The following is an 18964-nucleotide window of genomic DNA, read 5'->3' as shown; positions in this document are numbered from 1 at the left end:
CATCTAATTAACCATTGAGGTGACCTCCGAAGACTGTAGACGGTCATATAACCCGATATAAACATAAATATACACATTTAGATATAAATAGATAGCGAACACATGCAATTGGATTTTTCTAGGTCTGTTTTATTTCATATTATAGGTTAACAAAATATGTTAACATCGTTTTTACCTGTATAAAAATGAGTTTTTGTGGATCGAATCAGTCAACCAACAAAAAATGGTTTACCCTTGTTTCACTTTCAATGTTGACATTCTTGTCCTTTTAACAGCTGAACACAGCTAGTTTATGCGTAGTTTATGCGTAACTCATCTCTAGCTATGGGGTTAAATTAAAGGTCACATGAATAGGGATTCAATGAGGTCAAGTTATACACTTGCAAGTGAATAATTCATCAGCGATGTTTCTTACCTTATTTTGACAAAATTGAACCAAACTGGCTGCTAAAATCGAATTATTGTTTCACTATTTCACTTTCATTAATGTTTGAACCTAAAAAATCATATTTTATTTTTTTTATATCTCGTAGCTAATACCCCTATAAATATTTAACATTTTAATATATACATACTATTGTCTACTCAGAATGTTCAAAAACAGTTCTGAGAATCATTTAAGGGTCTGATGCTTACATTTTTATTCATGACTTTGTCTCAGTCTGTTTCCTGACTATGTCCAACAAATATTTTTGTCACACAGACTCTAAGGTATGACTGAACAAAATGACTTCCTACAGTTCAAAAGTGATAAGTTGTACTGTATAAGCACTTTCACATAGGTTAGACACCTACTTCCTAGATACTTTTATTTTTTCAATAAGTTGAATAAACTTTAAATTTTTAATCATACATTTCTCCGGTACAATTGAACAGAAAAACTTTATATTTATAGAGCAGCTTGACAGTAATGAGATGGAAGTGTGCTTTATGAGTCTGTCAGATAACTATTTCCTGTTTCCGATACTTTGAATTTTGAGTTAGTATATATATGCTAAGCAGGACAACGCATGCATTCTTTTTTTTATTACCTTGAAAAGCTTGTTGTTAAATACCACTTTTTATTATCGATTTATCACCCTTCTGCAATAAATCCCTGTGTTTGTAATAAAAATAGCAAAAGTTTTTGCCAAATTATCATTTATTGATTGTTGTTTGCAGTGCTTCCAGTGGCAATAATTTAATGCATATTCAGGATGAGAAACTATTGACAATAAATACAAAAGCTAGGTTATGCAAGGTAGGCTGACTGATATTAAGGGCCTGAAATCTGGACTATCACTGGAAGTGAGGGTATGTTTGATATGGGCAGAAATATAGATTGCCCTGACATATGGACCCTCAAAGAGTTGTTGGAAGAGTTCTTTAACATGCTAAGACTGCACAATCTCTACATGGGTAATCAGATTTGACATCCCCATTCTGACCAGATGTGACTGTATTTATTCATCCCACACAACCAAATGGACACACACTTTGGTAAGGGTTTTACTATTGATAGGAAGAAGACCAAGGTCACCATATTTCTATACTCCAGTTACCCTTGGTTAGAGGGGTCAAATTCTATTATCTTTACAATATTGAAAAAGAGAAATTTTTGTTTTGCAAAGAAAACAATGTTCAATGAAATCTGATATGTTACTGCAAATGTGCATATCATTCCAACTGAGAAATGAACACTCAATTGGGAGGAACCAACAGAACATCACGATCAATTGAAGGAATATCGCTTGTGAAAAAAATTATGACAAATATATCAAAATGAAATATTATTGATTATACAATTCTGATTATTTCCAATAAACAAGCATAGTAGTTTGTCCCATTGCCCCAAACTATGCAGTACAAAAGAATTTGATCCATGGTAGATACTAGTATAGAATTATTTTAACAGTACATTTTTTAGTAACATTTAGGGAGCTACCATTTGATTTTTATGGGGGGGGGGGGGCTAGGATGAAAAATTTTGTCCTGCATTTTTTTTTTAGTTGTAATCTCTGTCCTGCCTTTTTATTTTTCACTCTATTCGGTCCTGCCCTTTTTTTTTATTAGTTTATCCTGACTTTTTTTACATAAATTGTCATTCTGCCTTTTTTTTTGCCAAGTTGCTCATCCTGATTTCCCACACCTAAAATTCTATAAAGAAATATCTGCCAGTTCAAACATAAAATATAGGCATATATAACCTTTGTTGAGATTTTAAATTCTTTCGGATATCCCCATTTTAAAATGTTTTCCTTTGGACCAAATTTATTTTACTTGAAAAATAAAAGTAGAATGCAGTTTTACCTATTTACTCTACAGGTAGGAAATGTATTGGAAAATGTTGGGAAAATCTTGAAAAACACAATCAACACTGCTGTACTTGTAGCCATAAAAAATAAACAAACTGTGTTATGATAGAGGTTATCTCCTCAGAGGTTATCTCCCCTTTTGATTCAGATCTGTATCATGGTAGATGTTATTCCCCTTCATTTAATCCTTCCATGCCACCTAAGATACATATGTATGACAGGAATCAAGCAAACAAACTTGTCACTGATACTTTGATAAACCTTTTAATTAAATGGTTTACTCTCAGTAGAAATGGAATTTTAACATAAATGTATTTCATATATACAAAGGACTTTATCAGCAGTCAAGAATATAAATGATTTAATCTGTCTTCTAAACGTAGATAAATCAATAAAGAAAAATGAGACTTAGCACCTGAGATTGTATGAGGGAAAATAACAAGCATTAAAGATCTGATTAGCAAAAATTCCAAAGACTTCCATGCTGTTAAATAATCAATCACGCGTTCCGTCTACAGTCTAATAGTTCTTAATGTTTGAAAAGATAGAAGAAAAGGTATTAATGTTTTAAAACAAAGCAATATCAAGAGGTTCTTTTTATTTTTAATTCATGAAACTCTTTTACAAGATTATTTGTATGCCCTGTCTAAGATAGTAAGGGGGGGGGGGGGGGCATTAATTTTTCTAGTATGAAGGTTAGTACGTCCGTCTGTCCACCCCTGATCAAGATTAAATGTTTATTTTAAGTAAGTTTACCATGAACTTGAAATTAAGTAGACATGTTCATTATGATGTAAACTTTTGAAAATATATGCCAAGTTAGGATTGTGACCCAGATTTCATGTTTCACTGAACATGGAAATGTGATAGTGGGAGTTGGGCATGGTCTCCTATGGAGATATATTCTTGTTTCCCTTTTCTTTTTTTGGTGAGTGTTAATTATGTGCACAGTTATTTTGGTATACTTTCATTCGCTACTTTATATCTTTTACATGATAATTAACAGCAAGATGTGGGTCAGAGTGGTCTAAGTAGTTCATCTACTGTATCACTAGCCTATCAACACTGAGTTCCAACCCTGCATGTGGCAGTAGCTTTCAACTCCAATTATTGTCAGTTTTCCTTCCGAAGGTCATGGTTTTCTTGGGGCACTTTGCTTCCTCCACCAATAAAAACTGACCACCACAATAGAGATAATAGTGGTAAACATTGGTGTTAAACACAAACAATCAATCATTACACCAAGATGCCATTAATTGTACTTGGTAGATGCCATTAATGGTACTTGGTAGATGCCATTAATGGTACTTGGTAGATGCCATTAATGGTACTTGGTAGATGCCATTAATGGTACTTGGTAGATGCCATTAATGGTACTTGGTAGATGCCATTAATGGTACTTGGTAGATGCCATTAATGGTACTTGGTAGATGCCATTAATGGTACTTGGTAGATGCCATTAATGGTACTTGGTAGATGCCATTAATGGTACTTGGTAGGTGCCATTAATTGTACTTGGTAGATGCCATTAATTGTACTTGGTAGATGCCATTAATGGTACTTGGTAGTGCCATTAATGGTACTTGGTAGATGCCATTAATGGTACTTGGTAGATGCCATTAATGGTACTTGGTAGGTGCCATTAATGGTACTTGGTAGGTGCCATTAATGGTACTTGGTAGATGCCATTAATGGTACTTGGTAGATGCCATTAATGGTACTTGGTAGATGCCATTAATGGTACTTGGTAGATGCCATTAATGGTACTTGGTAGATGCCATTAATGGTACTTGGTAGATGCCATTAATGGTACTTGGTAGATGCCATTAATTGTACTTGGTAGATGCCATTAATGGTACTTGGTAGATGCCATTAATGGTACTTGGTATATGCCATTAATTGTACTTGGTACTTTTATCATGTTTTTCCTTTAAAATTATTGAAATTTATCATTTTGCATGAACCATAATATCTGAAGTGTTACGCCCTCATGGCTGTATCTTATTTTTAATCATAATATTTGTCTTATGCCCCTTGAAATATATATAGAAAAATGATGAATTACACAGCTGATACTTTGATACAAAGAAATGCTACTGATAAGTAATTTGAAATTAAAATCCTTTTTATGGGTAGATACAATTTTAGATATTTTTTCACTACCCAAATGACTTATTTGAATAGTTAAACATTTGGTAAAGGCTTGTCAGAAAATTAACTAGGTAACAAGTAAATTAATGACTGTTCTTGACTTATACATGTACCCTTGCCAGAATTAGTATTTGTAAAATTCAGATATTATATTTGTTTATGGTTTTTATTAAGTTTTGTTTGGTGAAAATTTGTTAAGTAAGGTACTATCAGTGATAAATGATGAAATAATCCATTTGAGAGTTATATTCTATTTAAAACATAAGATAAGATGGATAACTAGGTGCACTATGAGCATAGCTTGCATGTTTTACACCCCCTTCTTGCTCATTGCTAATCTATTTTTTGGTCAGCCGTCTATCACAAAAACTTTATTACTCATAAATAGGTTTGAAGGTGCACAAAGGCACTGTATACAATATGAAAGTTTCATTAAAATCTATTCATTTTCTTAGAAGGAATTGCAACTAGGATCCCAGTATGCCAACTCATTATTGTAAAATGCCAAAATCCAAATTTGTAACTAGAAACCAAATACATATTATAATCATTTTGATAACTAAAAAAATAGTCAATGCACAATGCTCATAGTTTGTGAAGACTGTATGGAAGTTTCATGTGTTACAAGTCCATATACTCAGGTTTAGAATGAGTTGTAGGTGAGGTTGTCTGCATCTCTTCACAAGGTCTTCAGACACCATCAATATGATACTTCCTTCAAGTGTGGGTAAATAGTATTAAATAAAGTATTATATTGGGGACTATTGACCTTTTGTATCCTCTACAGTCTCTTCTAAAAAAATAATTAATGAAGAAAAAATAAATCTAAAGCATATATTTGAATGTTTAAATATACATTTTTTTGTATTTTCAAAAATTGTGATGGAATATTTATTTGACAATTCAATTCTTCATTTAAGACACTGAAACATTGTATTAGCCAATTAAAAGACATTTTTTAAAGTAAAATTGATTAAGGCATTGAAGAAAAAGAAACTATGGGCACTTTTTAGATTGAGGACATTTTGAAATATTGGAGACTGAAATTAGTTTTCTTTTTAAGTTTGAAACTTTTAAGATATATATAAGGTATTAAGCTATTTAAGAAAAGTTGACAGTATTGATAAGTGTTGAATGTCATGTATTATAATGTATTTATAATTATAAGTGTTGAATGTCATGTATTATAATGTATTTATAACTAAATTGTAGCTGATTCATAGAATTACCAGCTGTCAGAAATGAAGAGATGGAAATGTTTCCTGGGATGTATTTAATTAAATTTTAACATAGTTAGTTGTAGGCTTTGAAATGTATGAATGGAATATTACATAACATATTAGCTTGTAGTTATATATCGTTATATTAAATGTGGATCTAAATATCTGACATTTAATAAACTAAGTACATTTGTCAGAGAAATTTATCAAAATTGTTTTTGGAAAATTTCCCGATTATTGATGATAACATTGTAAGAATCCCCCATCAATTTTTACCTGAGAACTTATTTACCTGTAATTTTACCTAGGAAATGTATTTTCTCTGATGTTTTACACTTCACTGAACAACATTGAATGTTATTACAAACTTTTTTTTATGTTTTCACATTCTTAATAACAGACAGAACATCACATATAATTTATTGAGTGGTGATAATCTGGACTTAAAGTTGTTTTTTATTGACACAGGAGGACAGTTGGAATATACACCGCAATTACTCTGTCAACATTGCTTCACGTCCCCACCCACACAGTTCCACCTGAAAGAACATTTGATGAATGGAGATGTAATTAGTGAAGTGGAAATATTTGTCATATTTGTAAGTAAACAATTACTACTTTATTGATCATTCATTAATCGGCTAGTACATATAATTGTTGTTATTCCCTGTGGTAGAATTTGGATTATTGTTCCTAATGGAATATTAACGTAAGTTGAAAATACTGTAATGTCATAATTTTATAAAAGCCTAATATAATGCTGAAAATAAATGAAATTGCCTATTCATAATAGACCACTCCTGATATAATCAAAAGATCGACATAATTTCTGCACATATGATAAATTATAGGATTGATATGTGCAGCATCTTGCTTTGACTTCTATCATTCCACAACAGATTTCAAGGGTATGTTAAATTTAGTAGAAGGTAGCCCTCAAACTGTTCAAAGTTATACAATTTCAAAGAGCAAGTGTCAATTCTTGTTAATTACTATTAAGAAATATAGAATTTCAGTATAATTGCCAATTTGATAAATATTCATACAATATCAAAAGGATGAGATTGAGAATATATTCTCATCTACAGCAAACCCTTTTATGTTTTACATAGTCCAAGAGAAATGTGACATTGGAGTATTTACTTGAATAAATCATATTTATGAAAAGATGCTTATATTTTTTTTTATCTATATCCATTGAGCTTCATAACTTCTCAAGTTAGCCATTTTCTTTTAAAACAGGGAAATAAATAGTATATGCCATTTAAAAGCAAATAAGAAAAGATATGTTCGTCTCTGTATATTTAAAGGGGCACTAGCTGTCAAATTCATGTTCACCGATTTGACTCAAATTCTCATATTTGATTCATAACAATGTAAAACATCTATCCAAATAATAAAAAGTCTAAAATAAACAATTTACAGGGCATGGGCTCGATAATATGTAGCTTCGTTTCGTGTATTTTAGTCTAGACGCCATCTAATTAGCTATTGAGTTGACCTCCGAAGACCTCTGATGGTCATATAAGCGATATAAACATAAATATAGATATAATTAGATAATGAACTCGTGCAATTGGATTTTTCTAGGTCGGTTTTAATTTCATATTATAGATTAAAATATATATGTTAATCATCATTTTACCTGTATAAGAATGATTTTTTGTGGATCGAATCAGTCAATCAAATTATTTACCTTTGTTTCACTTTCAATGTTGACATTCTTTTCCTTTAAATAACAACACACGCACAATTCATGCGTTATCCATCTCTAGCTAATGGGTTAAATTGAAGTTCACATGAATACGGATTCAATGAGGTTGAATTATTCACTTGCAAGTGAATAATTCATCATCAATGTTTCTTAGCTTATTTTGACAAAATTAAACCATACTGGCTGCTAAAAGCAAATTATTATTTCACTATTTCACTTTCATTAATGATTGAACAAAAAAAATCATATTTTAGATTTTTTATATATCTCGTAGCTAGTGCCCCTTTAAGACTTTATCCTATAATTTGAAATAAAAAATGAATTTAAAGATACAACTGCAGGTCATTGTATGGTTCTTACTATCAGCTTCATCTCCAAATCAGAGGAAATTTCAGGGAGGCATTTTTAACTACATTAAGTTTTTGCAAATATAAAACTAAAAAGTATTTGTGAAAAATATAAAACATGAAAAATTATTCAGTTTGTGTCTGTTGTCTCAAATTTATGATACAAATGACAGAATTTTCTGGTTTGTAAATGTAAAAAAAAACCTTTATATTCCAACTTTCGTGGATTGATCACCATGGTTTTTGATGATAGATGGACAGTTACCAGTAATGTCAGTGGAAAGTATCAGATACATACTTGTGACAAGAAAATTCTAATGTGATAGGGATATAAACTCTGCTTTGTAACAGACCAATAAGCTTAGTGAGATTTTTAACATTCTAGTCCACATGGTAACAGTCTGCAGGCATGCTGATTCTTTTATCTTGATCTGAGCTGACCATTCTTTGCCTTATGCCATGTGCTTAGCAGAGAAGCAGCAAATACCAGTTTAAAAGTCTTTTAATTGGCCCACTCAGGAATTGAACCCATGACCTCCCTCACTCCAGGCGCACTACATGTACCATGAAACCATTGAGGGTTAAAGTTTTTTTTATGTAAACTGATTATAAGAAATAAGGGTTGATTTTTACATGAAAATTTAAATTCTTTCTTAAGCAATCAATACTTCAAAAACTTTTGCAAATGATATTATCTCAAATTTGATAATATATTTAATCATAGTTTCATTTTTGTTGATATAATTATAAAAAATTAAAACAAAACTTTATAAATTTCATGCATCCAAAGCTCTTTTCTGGATTTACCATCATCAGAACTGTACAAAGTCGAATATTTGAAAGCCAAGGATGTATAAGAACCGAAACAATTGAAGAGCTAGAAGACAAAAAAGGAACTTAAAATTAATAGCCAAATCCATCTTAGGTCAACTTTGCCTGAGGGAGTTGAAACCTGAGTTTCTTTATAATTTATAAATTTATAAATGGACAATTTTAGAAAGGTTTGTTATCAATCATGTCAGTACCAAAGGACTAAAAGTGTACTTTTGTTTAGAGTAATTTTCTTGGTGTGATAGACTTTTGTCACTTAACTCTGGAATACAAATGACCTTACATACATAGATAGGAATATAGATGTGTATAAAGGCCAATAAAACACTAACCTACACACAAAATGGATAGAAATGAAGCTGGAATTCAAAACATAAATATCACAAATTTAGATCTAAGACTTTTCATTGAGCATATCTTAAATAACATGGCTTGTCACAGAAGCAGAAATAACCCATGTGATGGGGAATTAACTGGCTGCACTAGTTATGCCAAAATGTTAGAATATAAAGAAAAAGATGACTAATGTCACAGCAGCAAAAACTGGAATTCACAGATCTAGGTCCTATTGGCTTTCCTAAACACAGATCAGAAAAAATTTGATGTGGTTTGATGTGATTTGTTGGTACTGACTTCATATTTATCTAAATAAATCACAGGTTTCCCATCTGATACAGACTTATAGTATTTCAGAATTTGTTACATACATGTGGTTGTAGAAAGTAGGAAAGGAAAGTCACAGGACAAAAAATCACAGAACAAAAAGTCAGAGGACAAAAAGTCACAGGACAAAAAGTCACTGTTTTTGTCACTGGACAAAAAGTCAGAGGACAGAAAGTCACTGGACAAAAGTCAATTCAGATTTCAGAATTTTTTACGTTTATTTACTCAAGACTTATTTTTTAAAGTTTTTTTTGTGTGTTTTGTTTAACATTTAACTATTCTATATTAAACAAGTTTGTAAATGAATTTTTTTGTTAAAACTTAAGTAGTGATCAAATATTTGTTGAGAAAACAAGCTGTCCAAGTGGCTGGTTTGTTGACTGGGTTCATGGTGAAATATATCCTTTGTATGATTGAAATTTGATAAATCTTCATTTAACATTGCTAATTTTGTCTTATATATTCAAATCATGGTACACTAATTTGTTGTGACTTAGTGTGCTGTTAATTTTGGTGACATCTTGTATAGTGACTTTTTGTCGTATCAATTTTGTGATCTTCTGCCATGTGACTTATTGTTCTTTCAACTTTGATATTCTGTCATGTGAATTTTTGTCTTAATAATTTAATTTTGTGATCTTCTGTCCTTTGACTTTTTGTACTATCAACTTTGTGATATTCGGTCTTATTGATTTTGTTACATTTTGCCCTGTGACTTTTTTGACATATCAATTCTGTGCCTTCTGTCCTGTGACATTTTGTTCTATCAATTTTGTGACCTTTTGCCCTATGACATATTTTGTTGTGAGACTTTTATTTGTATACCATGGTATTATCATTAGTATGCAGTTACCATGCATTAGGATTAATACTATTCAAATAATTAGAATACCATAGAGCAGAAAACTTCAATGTTTTTATTTGAATACCTGCTGCATAAAATTACTTCATTTTTATAAGTGTGTAGATCAAAAAATTTTATATTGATCAACATGTTGAAATACAAAATAATTTATTATATACATATATACCTTTGTTATTATCATAACGATAACCAAGCTAAAGTTAACAATTGTGCAGATGCAGATCCCAGATTTTGATAAAGGGGGACCAATGGCCACAAACTAGGCAACGTATAGAGTAGGACATATGAAACGTCTATGCATTAACCATATTTTTAGGTCCATAAGGGAGGCCCCAGGCACCCTGCCCCCAGGCACCCTGCCCCCAGCCCTATATCCGCCTCTGTTGTGTATTTAAGAAGTTACAGGAATAATCAAAATAAACATTACATTTTTTCCTATTGCAGTTAGCGTATATTTTTTTTTTAAAAAGCAAAGCAAAATATATGTGTGCAAGGCAGTTCATTTGGATGTCCATTTCACATTCTTCATCCAGCCAGTGTTTATTTTTTAATCTTTATTTTTCTGATAGAATACATTGAATTGTGTCATATACAATATTGGAAGCTGAAACAATGTAAGTGTAACTTTAAGACAAAGGAGAAACTATTTGAAAAATTTAAGAAAAGACAAGAGAAGAAAAGCATGCTATATTTCATATTTTCCATATGAACGATAGCGCAATACCATATAAAGTTAAAGTAGGTGTAAATAGTTTTACCATTTCCCACAAATTATTTAAATAATTGAATCTTTCTCATTTTGTTAATCTTGCCATGCCATTAGAACTCACCTGTAATTGGTGTAGTATTATTGTTGAGTATTAATATTTCACTTTAATATTGCTTTTAACAAATGGATTTTAAATTGATATGAAATTGTTATGTATTTTAACTAAAAACTAATCTAGATAGAAGTTAACTTGATATAGCTATTAATATTGCTTAAATGATTATTTAAAATATGTAATTTACCATCTATAAACCACCAATTTTCACCCAGACATTCCATAAAACATATATTACCCATGTCAATATGATGTAGACATGGTTGTTAAAAGTCTCGTTAAGACAATATTAATTGTTGCTTTTGGACAGGCTTTTATTGTAGTGTTCTTAGATGTCAATTTCTTCCATAGAAATGTTATTTTACAAAATATATCTGAATTTATCCTATCAACAAATAAATCGTACTGTTAAAGCATGGCTTATTGTATTCTCATTTGTTTAGTTTGTACACTAGAATGTTTAAATATTATTTATTTCATTTTGTATTGAACACTATTTTTTATCTTGGGCTTAGAAAAATGCCTGAAGGGGTCAGAACTCCATTCATATTTTTTGGGGAACCACTACCAATTTTACCTAATTTTTTTAATAAACTCAACAAAACAAATATAAATGAAAATGACCCTCCACCAAGGTTAATAGAATTGAGTGGAGTTCAATTTCCCCTCCCCCTCTTTTGGTTATTTTTTTCCCCTTGAAGACCAGAAGCAAACCTTTCTTTGGACCATGTAAGGAAATTAATATAGACCAGTGATCCATCATAAGAAGTACATCTGTACTCGACAGTTTATGTTTTGAATCCACAAAAAAATTGCAGCTTGTACCTCAAAAGACAAACATTTTTTTTTATCACTGATATTTGTATCATATTGATAATGACTCTTGCAAATGATTTTAGATGAAGATTGATTTTTTGTTTTTGGACAAAAGAGAAAATTTATTTAAATGCCACTATCCAAGAAATTCATTGCATTCTGTTCCTTTCTAAAATAAGCAAAATAATTAATTTATGTTTTGGAATGAATTTGCCTAGAAGTGTGTTTTTAATGTCTATAAATGCAGTTAATGATGCACTAATACTATTTAAAATTATTGTAGTTAGACAAAAATATCATAAATACCAAAACAGTGTTCAGATGAAGGACACAACTTTGCGGGATGACACTAAAAAGTTGTCATTATTTTTGACAACTATTTTCTCACATAGAATTAGTAATTTCTAAATGTGGAAGGTTATACTTAGAAAAGTGATGAAATTAGTTCCTGTAAGGCTATATAGTTCAACTGAAGTTTACACAGATAAATTTATATGATAATTATAGGGTTTTCAATTTATACTATAGGCCCTTAACATTTTAATGACTTTTTACTTGACAGTTCTTAAGTAACAATTTTCACACCATTTAAACCAATAAATTATTCAGTAAGTATAGACAGTATTTAAAAAGGATTTTATTTTTATAAGAACACAAAAATCAATTCTGTTTTACTTAAGTATTTTGTGTTATCAGGACATGTATGGCCAAAAGATGACATATTGTATACAAGTCTTCTCTTTTACCTTCTGTCAAAAGGCTTTTGACCTTTATTATGATTATGTACATGTTAGTTTGTTATTTGTTCTGGATTATATAGAATTAGGCCTAGTGTTTGTTTTGAATGTAACATGTATTGTAATGATATTAAAGAGTAAACAAAAGTACTAAATCCATGAATGACTTTAGGTTTGACACTAACAGTACATGGAAAAAGTTTTCCTCACTTGTAATTTTGCTACATATTTCATGAAAAAAAAAACCCTTTTAGAAAAAACTGGAGGGGTCATCTCTATTTTAAACAATTTAATAGACAATTTAGAAACTCTTCTGTGAATAGATACTACTAAATGTAATAGAAATGAAAACAATTCATCTAAACAAAGATTGCACTGACTTTTAATGGTAGGTGGGAAAAATTCCAAGTGTGAAAGCTTCATTTCAAAAAGAAACATATAGCAATCCAGAATTTTCCCTCTATTGCCTCTTTGAACAATAAGTGATAAAATCATATGTATTAACTATCTCTTGAAGTATAAATGTAAGAATATTTAAACTGAAATACTGTAGAAAATGAAGAAAAAAATAGTTCTTTGACTAATCTTCCCTGAACAAAATATCTTTAAAGATCTGATTAGGATCTTTACTACATACCCCTAGATGATGTTTTAATAATACTCTGTATTTCTATTTTAAAACCAAGAACCATTACTTTTACTAGGTAACATTATGCCCAAATTTATAGTGATAATAGTGCCAATAGGTACCACAGTATTACACTGAAATCAATCAGTCAATTAACACACTTCCACATCAGCAATATTTGTTGTCATACATATGTATTGTAAAAGGTCTTACCTGGTACCACATGAAAACTACTACTGTAGATTCAGAAATTATTGTGAGGTTTTTATTAATGCGAATGAATGAGTATCGCAATAATAAAAATTCGCATTCTGATATTTGATACATATACTGTATGCAAATTTTCCTGAAATCGCAATAATTAATCTCCCATTTTAGTCCATTCTTCAAAATTCGCAATAATAAATGCATGCAATAATTTCTGAATTTACAGTACTTGATAGGAAACACATCATTGGTTTATGAGAAATTGACTTGTAACGTAAAACTTAACCAGGCAGGATGGACATTTGTTAAAGTATTTGTTCAGACCACATTAGCATTGATGCATGATGACAAACTCAGTATCAATTACAATTTTTCATTCTGTTTGTTAATTTCCCTTCTTTTTTTTTGACAGTTATGTTCCTTTGGCCCCCCTCTTTAAACAATGTGTACATTTCCCAATTTGTTTGCTATGCCTGTATTAGTAGTGAGGTATGGTATTTTAATGCAAGTCATCTATGTATAACTGGTAAATTATTGAGTTAGGGTTTTTTGTTACCATAAATTACTTGAAATCTTTACTAAATTCATCATAAATACAAGGATTTGGTTTGGAAGTTTGACTGTACATGTATAAATCTTATTACAAACAGAATATTAAATCCTCATTTTAAAACAGTAATGTTGTTAATAAAGCTGATAAATTGAGACACAATCCATTTAAATGTATTGGTCCATGGAATAAAATTACACTCTAAGGTATCAATTTAACATTGTAGTAAGGTCTTTGAATATTGTCTTAATCAAGATTTATATTGATTTTATTCTTTATAGTTTATTACATAGCTAAACATATATTGCTATGCAGTCATGACCACATATGGTCCTGCATCCTGACAATATGTATAATTTGTCATTGCACAAGGTAATTTCTTCCCAGACTGATTATGATGTCTTTACACTGAATCATTTGGAGGTGTCCTGATTGATATTCTAGTCTTGGAAAATATGTCCTATTTACAGTACTATTGGACTTTGAACTAGCTTTCAGTAACTGCAAGAATTTTTTGATTGGTACTTTGTGTCTTTTGTCATTTTGTCACTTTGTTAGTTGTTTTTTGTGCATATTACCATTCTGATGTGTCAACCCCTTTTCAACTGATTATAAGTTTGTTCTAAGCTTGTATTGTAATGACATTGTCCCTTGTGAGGTGGGCAAGTTGAGAGCTCACAAACATGTTCAACCCTGCAACACTCTTTATTTACCTGTCCAAAGCTTGGATACTGTAGACCAGTGCTTGTCATAGGTTACTACTGTCTGCAGTAACTGTTTTTCTTATAATGTTATAAGCTTAGATAAGCCTATTGCTTTTCTCCATTTTTGGCAGAAACTATAGTAGATAGAGAAAAATTGTCTATAGAAAAAATCATCAGCAAAATAAGATATACAAATAAGGCACTTATGTTCACTTCATTTAAACTTTGATGGATAGTTTTCTCATTGGCAATCACACCAATCCTCAAGTCTCTTCATTGGCTACTTGTAACTTATTGATGCCAATATAAACTTAACTCTTTTGTATGTGTTTAAGGCTCTGCACTAGGAGGCACTGGTTTACCTACAAGAACTCGTTACATCTACAAACCGATGAGATTACTGAGTTCAGAAAATACTATGCTTTAACAATGCCAAAAGTACAAAATAAAACATATGGGTAAAGAAGAATCAGCAAACCGGCCACCGTTCTGTGAAATGATTTGCCAAGTTAACTACATTACATACACTCTGAATCAGACTTTTATAAATTTTAACATTGCATTTTCATCTTTTTTAAAAAAAGTTGTTAGTGATCACTTCTCATATGTAAAATTTGTATCCTGGGCATTCATATTTTATTGTAAATACTTGTATCTGTGAAATAATAATATGATGTAAAGCGCTTAGGGTTATTTTCATATTACATAATGTGCTGTTAAAAATTACTGTATAATAATAATACTATAGGAGTTATTACAGTTCAATTACAATTTTTACCAGTTTTTTGCATTATTATACGACCGCAAAAATTGAAAATTTTTTGGTCGTATATTGGTATGACGTTGGCGTCGTCGTCGTCGTCGTTGTCGTCGTCGTCGTCGTCGTCGTCGTCCGGCGTCGTCTGGCGTCGTCCGAAGACACATTGGTTTTCGCACTCTAACTTTAGTTTAAGTGAATGGATCTCCATGAAATTTTACCATAAGGTTCAATACCATGAAAGGAAGGTTGGGATTGATTTTGGGGGTTATGGTACCAACAGTTAAGGAATTAGGGGCCAAAAAGGGGCCAAAAATAAGCATTTTTGTAACTTCCAGACAATAACTTGTGTGTATGTGTATGGATCTCTCTGACATTGTACCACAAGGTTCCATATCACAAAGGGAAGGCTGTAATTGATTTTGGGGGTAATTGCCTCAAAATTTTAGGAATTAGTGGCCAAAAAAGGGGCAAAAAACAAGCATTTTTCTAGTTTCATGACAATAACTTGTGTGTAAGTGCTTGGATATTTCTGAAATTGTACTACAAGGTTCCATATCACAAAGGGAAAGCTGGAATTGAGTTTGGGGGTAATTGCCCGAAACGTTTAGGAATTGGGGGCCAAAAAGGGGCCAAAAATAAGCATTTTTCTAGTTTCCAGACAATAACTTGTGTTCAAGTGTATGGATCTCTCTGAAATTGTACTGCAAGGTACCATACCACAAAGGGAAGGCTGAGATTGAGTTTGGGGTGATGAATCATAAGGGGGTTCAAAAAATTTTGGGGGGGGATTTCTTTTTTTCTTTTTTTCCTTTTTTTTTTTCTTTTAAAATTTTCCATTTTAAGTTGGTTATTTCTGATTTATATTTAAAAGCAAATAATAATGATATGGTAGGAGATACACACCAAACAGGATGTGTAAATTATTATATTATAAGTATTGTGCAATAGCAAGAAATTTTCAATTGCACAGTATTGCACAATAGCAAGAAATCTTCAATTGCACAGTATTGCGCAATAGCAAGAAATCTTCAATTGCACAGTATTGCGCAATAGCAAGAAATATCCAATAGCACAATATTGCGCAATAGCAAGAAATTGTCAATTGTACAGTATTGCGCAATAGCAAGAAATAATCAATTGCACAGTATTGTGCAAAAGAAGATACTTCCTATAAATTGCTTATTTCTTGATCAATTTCAATAGGGTTTTATTCTTGAATTCTTGGGGTTCTTTAATATGCTGAATCTAACCGTGTATTAAGTTTTTGGATTTTGGGCCCCGTTTTTAAATTGGTCCACATTGAGGTCCAAAGGGTCCAAAATTTTACTTTGTTTGATTTCATCAAAAATTGAATTATTGGGGTTCTTTGATATGCCGAATCTAACCGTGTATTTAGATTCTTAATTTTTGGTTCTGTTTTCAAATTGGTCTACATAAAGGTCCAAAGGGTCCAAAATTAAACTTAGTTTGATTTCAACAAAAATTGAATATATGGGGTTCTTTGATATGCTGAATCTAACCATGTATTTAGATTTTTGATTATGGGCCCAGTTTTCGAGTTGGTCCAAATCGGGGTCCAAAATTAAACTTTGTTTGATTTCAACAAAAATTGAATATATGGGGTTCTTTGATATGCTGAATCTAACCATGTATTTAGATTTTTGATTGTTGGGCCCCGTTATCAACTTTGTCCACATTGAGATCAAAAGGGTCCAAAATTAAACTTTGTTTGATTTCATCAAAAATTGAATATATGGGGTTCTTTGATATGCTGAATCTAACCATGTATTTAGATTTTTGATTATGGGCCCAGTTTTCAAGTTGGTCCAAATCGGGGTCCAAAATTAAACTTTGTTTGATTTCAACAAAAATTGAATATATGGGGTTCTTTGATATGCTGAATCTAACCATGTATTTAGATTTTTGATTATGGGCCCAGTTTTCAAGTTGGTCCAAATCGGGGTCCAAAATTAAACTTTGTTTGATTTCAACAAAAATTGAATATATGGGGTTCTGTAATATGCTGAATCTAACCGTGTATTAAGTTTTTGGATTTTGGGCCCCGTTTTTAAATTGGTCCACATTGAAGTCCAAAGGGTCCAAAATTTAACTTTGTTTGATTTCATCAAAAATTGAATTATTGGGGTTCTTTGATATGCCGAATCTAACCGTGTATTTAGATTCTTAATTTTTGGTTCTGTTTTCAAATTGGTCTTCATAAAGGTCCAAAGGGTCCAAAATTAAACTTAGTTTGATTTTAACAAAAATTGAATTTTTAGGGTTCTTTGATATGCTGAATCTAAACATGTATTTAGATTTTTGATTATGGGCCCAGTTTTCAAGTTGGTCCAAATCGGGGTCCAAAATTAAACTTTGTTTGATTTCAACAAAAATTGAATATATGGGGTTCTTTGATATGCTGAATCTAACCATGTATTTAGATTTTTGATTTTTGGGCCCTGTTATCATTTTTGTCCACATTGAGATCAAAAGGGTCCAAAATTAAACTTTGTTTGATTTCATCAAAAATTGAATTCTTGGGGTTCTTTGGTATGCTGAATCTAACCATGTATTTAGATTTTGGATATTGGACCATAATAGGTGAATGTCCAATTTAAAATTTTTAAGTTCTTAGACCACATTCATTCTGTGTCAGAAACCTATGCTGTGTCAAATATTTAATCACAATCCAAATTCAGAGCTGTATCAAGCTTGAATGTTGTGTCCATACTTGCCCCAACTGTTCAGGGTTCGACCTCTGCGGTCGTATCAAGCTGCGCCCTGCGGAGCATTTTATTGGCTATAATATTTAAAAGATCAAGAAATAGGTCAAAGCGGCAGAATTCCTCAGTCGTCCCCATATAGGAGTTATTTCTTCAGTGTCAATTTGGTCCCATTTGTTTTGTTATTGATGAACGTTAAAGTAGATAAAGAGAAACTATAGACAATTAAAATGATCAGCAAAAAAATGATCTGCTAATAAGTTAAAGTCAACTGTTGGCCAAATTCCTCGGTCTACTCTGCCCTTTAATCAAGTTTAATGATGATTTTTACCCATATTTTGCGTTTTTGTTGGAAACCATAGTAGATAAAGTACAGAACAGTAAACAGAAAAAAATATCAACAAATAAAGATCATTATCGCTATTTTACGAAATTTTCCTTTGATCTTACTGACTGATAATTTCCTTTCTCAGCACAGTAGAGTGATATGAAAAATTATCGCTAGAAACTAAGGGCGCACGTGCCGTTGTCAATGAAATTAACAACGTCGTCATAGGTAAAATAGCGATAAACAGATTATCATTGGTCATCTCAACTCAATTTCTTTTCTTACTTTCACCGTACCGGCTCAAGCGAGAAAATCAATCTCGTTGAGATGACCAACGATAATCTATAAAGATCTACGATTAAAATTGTCAATCAACACCTTAAAGGAGTTGTTGCCATTAAATCCTAATTTTAACCCTTAGTTTTTATTTTTGCATATTACCATATCCTAAAAACTGATGATGGATAGACAAAAAACTAATGCTGACAAAACTGCATGTTGGTTAACAAACAATGATATGTATATACATCAAAGCTATAATGTTGTCATTCCATGTGATCATGAAGTCAATAAGAAAGCATAACAAGGTTAATTTTAACATC

At 31.3% G+C, this 18964-nt stretch overlaps 1 protein-coding gene across 3 annotated transcripts in view; it reads left to right on the top strand.

The window, feature by feature from the left end:
• The window catches only part of LOC127732961 (myb-like protein X), a 60718-nt gene that overhangs the window by 1373 nt on the left and 40381 nt on the right, over positions 1–18964 (top strand). Inside the window, exon 2 of one of the 3 annotated variants that reach the window (XM_052242191.1) lies at positions 6134–6264. The gene's annotated coding sequence lies outside the window, so the exon portion shown is untranslated. The other 2 variants (XM_052242190.1, XM_052242192.1) reach the window with 2 other exon arrangements.

Source organism: Mytilus californianus, unplaced genomic scaffold (genome assembly GCF_021869535.1).
Source record: "Mytilus californianus isolate M0D057914Y unplaced genomic scaffold, xbMytCali1.0.p SCAF_3, whole genome shotgun sequence".
Taxonomy (NCBI): domain Eukaryota; kingdom Metazoa; phylum Mollusca; class Bivalvia; order Mytilida; family Mytilidae; genus Mytilus; species Mytilus californianus.
This window is presented reverse-complemented; position numbering and strand designations above follow the sequence as displayed.